This window comes from Saimiri boliviensis, chromosome 7, assembly GCF_048565385.1.
Source record: "Saimiri boliviensis isolate mSaiBol1 chromosome 7, mSaiBol1.pri, whole genome shotgun sequence".
In the NCBI taxonomy this organism is placed as follows: Eukaryota; Metazoa; Chordata; class Mammalia; order Primates; family Cebidae; genus Saimiri; species Saimiri boliviensis.
In genome coordinates this window covers 119,104,267-119,110,266 of record NC_133455.1, presented here as the reverse complement: position 1 = coordinate 119,110,266, position 6,000 = coordinate 119,104,267, and positions in this window count along the sequence as shown.

Here is a 6,000-nt window from a genome sequence, read left to right as displayed (position 1 = left end):
CGGTGAGCCGGGAATCACCGCTGCACTCTAGCCTGGTGATAAGAGACTCAGGAGGCCGAGGCGGGTGGATCACGAGGTCAAGAGATCGAGACCATCCTGGCCAACATAGTGAAACCCCGTCTCTACTAAAATATAAAAAATTAGCTGGGCGTGGTGGCGTGCGCCTGTAATCCCAGCTACTCGGGAGGTTGAGGCAGGAGAATTGCCTGAACCCAGGAGGCGGAGGTTGCAGTAAGCGGAGATCACACCACTGCACTCCAGCCTGGCTCCTGGCGACAGAGCGAGACTGTCTCAAAAAAAAAAAAAAATGGAATGAAATCCTTCATTTCTGTGAGGCCTTTCCAACCCGTTCTTTCCTGATGATTCACAGAAGATAAATGTTCCCAGCACTAATTAACATATTGAGATAACTACAGGAATGGTTATTATCCCAGAGAGGCAAATATAGGGGCAAAGGTAAGATTATGTATGTATGTAAGAGGAAAAACGTGCAATTTTCCAGGTAACTGGGGACACAAGTAGCACCCCACATCCCTGCTTTTACTACTTTTGAATTAATGTAGAGCCTCTACACTGTTTTATATTTTTACTATTTTTTATTTTAATTTTTTTACTATATTTTTTTTACTACCCTCAGGCTTGCTGACCCACACCACAGACTCTGGCAACACCTCTATCTGAGGTAAACTTCAACAAGAACATTAGAGCATGGATTCCGGAGCCAAACTGCCTAGGTTTGACCCTTGACTTTGCCACTAAGCTGTGTGACTTAGCTTAGGCAAGTTACTTAAATTCTTTATATCTGTGTTTCTTCATTTGTGAAATAACGACGAAATCTAACTCATGGGTTAGTTTTATGAACTAAATAAGCTAATATTTATAAAGCGCTGAGGACTTGCATATAGCAAGAACTTTGTAAGTTTGTGTTCAATAATGTTCAGACGACATTCATTCTACAGATACATTCATGCTGCAGATAACCACAGTGGTAATTCCAAGATGATTTGTTTTGTCCAGAAAATTGCTGAGGCATAAGCAGAGAGGACTATCATATACTACTGCAAACAATAGAATCCATAGCTCCAAGCCTAGGTAGATTTTTCTAAAACACAATTATTATTATTATTATTATTATTATTGTTAGTATACAGACGATTAGTCTCCACACATACAGAGTAGAGGCTCTAGATTAATTCAGAAGTAATAATACATAAATGTGTGTAAACAAATCACATTTTAAATTTTTTTAAAAAGCCAGTCACCAGATTGTACACAGGGTTATTTTTATTATATTTAAAAATATATAGTTCATTAGAGGAAGGCAAATTCTGTAAGAAATAACCCAGGAAAGAGGAATACAGAGTGTGAAGGACTGTAATTTTAAAGGAAGTATAATTCATTTGAAAAATTAGATTAAATTCCAAGAAGTATTTAATTTACCAAAACTAAAGAAACATTTTTTTTAATGTTTTATAGATAGCCAGGATACAACCAATGTTTACAGACTGGCATATTTTCAGGTTGGTTGGGCCTGTGCCATACTGGCCATTAATATTTTAAAATCCTATCCTTGTCTGTAACTACTAATAAAAAATAAGTCTAAAATACGCTTACAAAGTAAACAACAGCTTTGTACTTTGTTAAAATCGAGACCAACCAATAATTGAAAGGACAGAATAGCTTAATATTATCTGTTTTCATAGAAAGCAAAACACAAAAGCAACAGAGGGTTAAGTGGGAGGCAGTCCATTTCATGAAACTAGAAATACCTGTATCTGAGTGGAAAGAGAAAGGAAAATTCCTCCCTTGCATTCCATCACAACACTCATAGATTTCTCATGTTTTACATTAATTTCCCACTTAGTTTTAGTTGTTTTTGTTGTCATTGTTGTTGTTTAATCTTCAAATAATTTTTATCCAGAATCTGTCTTTGGGTCTTTATTACTAATTTGTATCATCTCAATGAATGATGTCATCTATTGCCATGGCTTCAACTGCCACTTATATCATAACGGACACCCAAATTTACATATCCAAACATAATCACTTTCCTAATCTGCATACTCATGTATCTGAAGTTTCAAAAAAAAATCTCACAAGAATTCTCCACATGCATTGCATTGAAAACTCACTGTCCAAAGCTGAACTCCTTAATTTACTATTCTTCTGCTATCATGACCCTCTGCCTTCATTTCACATCTTGCTGAGTGGGACCACAATTCAAGTTTTCCAATGCAAAAGCCCACACATTATCATTGATATCTGGCTCTTTATTCCCATCATCCTACAATTGACCAAATCTTTTTCTTTCCTTTAGAGATGGGGTCTCGCTCTGTCACACAGGCTGGAGGGAAGTGGTGTGATCTCAACTCACTGAAGCCACAACCTCCCAGACTCAAGTGAGGCTCCCACCTTAGCCTCCAAAGTAGCTGGGACTACAGGTGCACGCCAGCATGCCTGGCTAATTTTTTTTATTGCAGAGACGGGGGTCTCACTATGTTGCCCAGGCTGGTCTCAAACTCCTGGACTCAAGTGACCCTCCCCTCTGACTCCCAAAGTAGTTGGATTACAGGCGTGAGCCACCACATCTGGCCCAGCTGACCAAATTTTGATGATTCTATCTCCTTAGTGCCTCGCTACTAAAATTCTTTCCTTTTCATACCCATGATCACAATTGTATTTTGCATATTGATTTCTCCTCCATATTACTTATGAAAACTTGGCTTCTGTAGTCATTCACAACCCTGCCGACCACTGCTGACCAGTCTTCCATGTCTATGCTATTCTTTCACCTGGAACCCTTCCTTATCTCCATCCCCATCAGAGTTATCCTAGTCAAAAAAGTTTTCTGCATAATCCACTTTCATTACTGAACCAACTATTGAAAGAATACCCTTCTTTGACCTTTCATAACTCCACTTTTATTCCATATGGCATTTATCCAAATCTGTTTACTTGCTGTCTCTCTAACTGGACTATGAGACCCTTAAGGGCAGTAATTCTGTCTTTTATGCAATACTGATATCTACTGTAATGCTTAACATATGGTCCCCTTCAAGAAACATTCATTGAGTGAATGAATGAATGAATGAATGATTCATTTAAAAATAGTTATTGAGCATCAGTGGCATGACAGACATTATTCTAAGTGATAATGACATTTTAGTGAACCAAATAGAAAAAAAATGTATCTAGCTTTATGTAGCTTATTTTGCAGTGAGGGTGTGAATGGGTAATAAGCTGACTGGAAAAAAACTAGTCTGAGGAGGAGAAAATTCTAAATGGAGATCAAGTCACAAAACACTACTGCTTTCACTCTGACTTTCCTCTTCTCACAATCCTCCAAAACTAAACTTTGGAGAAAAATCAACGATTTTTGTACTGCTGTTTTGACATCTATATATCTTCTCTGGTGAAGTGTCTATACAAATAATTTAATCATTTTAACTATCTTTTATTTATAGTTTTCTAAGATCTTTGGTCTTGAACTTGGGGGGTGGGAAAGTGGGGATCCTCTAGAAGGCCTAGGTGGCTCAGAGGGGCAGCCATAGCCCTGAGGCTGGCAGTTGGGGGCGGGGAAGTGAATCAAGGACCCTCCCCTCAGTGCTAAGGAAAAGGCATTTGGCTCAGTCTTCTGCCCTGACTCCCCTCCTGTGAAGAGATGGGGTCCTCATCTCTTCATCTCCTTCTGTGGCCCAGAGGCCATTCCTGATTGAGCCTCTGGAAGAAGCTTTTGCAGAACCTAAAAGGCTGATCATTATGGCACTGGACAGGGCAACTTAAAGGATCCTCGGGAGGAAGTCTGCAGGGTCCCCTGGTGCCCCACTGGGCCTCGTGGAGTCAGTGCAGTGGGTGGGGCATCACTCTCACAACCTCCATGGCTCCCAGGGCAACCTGCCATTGAGTCTTCACGACGTAAAGGGTAGGGTCAGGACCACAGACACGATCCCTGAGACTCCGATGGCCGCAAAGCTGACACCTGCTTACATCTAGTCCTTTGGCATTCAACCAGCTCTTCTCCAGCTCAGAGTTGGAACAGTGCAGGGCTGAGAAGGACACATCTGGAAGGGCAGTGGGGCCCAACTCCGCCACAGGAAGCACCGGCTGCCCTAAGCCACCACAGGTGGACACAGGTGCTGAGCTCATGGCAGGTCATGTGCTGAGCTTTCAGCTGTGTCCCCACAAGCTCCAGCCACCAAGGGTGTGCAGAGATCAGAGATCAGGGCTCTGTCACACAGGATGTCTTGGAGTTTGTTGTAAGCTAGTGAAGTAGATGGTGGTGGCTGGCAGGGCCATCACCAGGGTAGCTAGAAGCTGCTCACCAGGGCCCTGGTGTCCTAATGCCTCACAATCTTCACAAATGCACCCATGGTGCCAGTGAAGCGGGTCCTGGGGGCACAGCGGACACTATTTGGAGCCAGGTGCAGGGGCTCCAGGACACCACTGCAGTACAGAAGGCCCTGCCCTGTGGCTCGTGGGGAGGTGGGCAATTTGGTGTAGGAGAGATCCAGAGACTGGAGCGAGGCGTCAGCCACAGCAGGTCGCTGAGAGCACAGCTGGACCTTCACCACGTCATGGGGTGTCATGGAGATGGAGGTGACCACTGCAGAAGGCCACCACTTGTTGGAGGAGGCTAATGCCCTCGGGTCCTGCTCAGCCGCCTCCTGGCTTCAATCTTGCCTCTAGGCCTGGCTGGCGCAGTGGTGCTCAGGGGCAGTGCGGGATCCGCACAGGCTCGCCTCCTGCCAAGGCCCACTTTGAGAGCACTGCTGAATTTGATTTGCTGATATTTTGTTTAAAAAGACTGTTTCTATTCAGGGAGGATATTTGCAGCTTTCTTTCCTCCAGTCCTCCACATGCTTGTCTAGTTTTTATGTTAGAGTAATTCTGGCCTCATCGAATGAGTTGGGAAATGCTCCTTCCTCGTCTAATTTCTGGAAGAGTTTAAGTGGAATAGGTATTACATTGCCCTTAAATGTTTGGTAGAATTTACCATGGAAGTGTGGGTTTTTCTTTGTGGAAAGGCTTTTTGACTGCAAATTGAATTACTTTAATAGATACAGGACTAGTTAACTTGCTTTCTTAACTGGACTGTGGAATTGTCTTCCAAAAATTTGTACACTTTATATGTTATAGAATTAACGAGCAGAAAAATGTTTAATATTCACTTATCCTTTAAATGTCTGTAGAGCTGTATTACGTTTCTTACTTTTATTGCTAATATTGGTAATTTGTGTCTTCTCACAGTTTGGGGGAATAATCCATTTTGTTGACATGTTAAAAGAGCTTTTGGTTTATTTTTCTCTGTTGCCTTTCTATTTTCTATTTCATGGATTTCTGCTTTTATCGTTATTGTTTCCTTTCTTCTGTTGGCTTTGGAATTAATTTTTCTTATTTTTTAAATTCTAAAGGTGGAATATTGGATAACTTATTTTAGACCTCTCTTTTCTAAATAGCATTTTATAAATTCCCTCGAAGCAGTATTCCAATAGTAGCAGAAATTTTGCAATGTAGCATGTTTATTTTCATTCAATTTAAAATATTTGCTAATTTAGACTATAATTTCTTCTTTAACTTACATGTTATTCATAAGTGCATTTTAAAATTTTACTATATTTGGGAATTCTCCAGATATCTTTCTGTTGAATTTTTAGATTTATTTGTGGTCAGAGAACATGCTATGTATAATTTAAATTATTTTAAACACTTGGGCTCTTTTGGCCCAAAATATAGTCTATCTTGGTGACTGTTCTATGTGCACTTGAATGTTTTTTTCTATTATTGAGTGTGGTATTCTATATATGCCAGTTATTTCAATTTGGTAGTGCTTTTCCAGACTTTTTATATCCTTACTGATTTTTCTCTAAATATTCCAGTATCTACTAAGAGAAGTGTGTTGACACTTTTGACTATAATTGAGGATTTGCCTATTTCTTCTTTCAATCCTGGCAGTTTGAGGCAGGAGAATATGATCAGGAGACAGGGAACCTAAGGCTGATA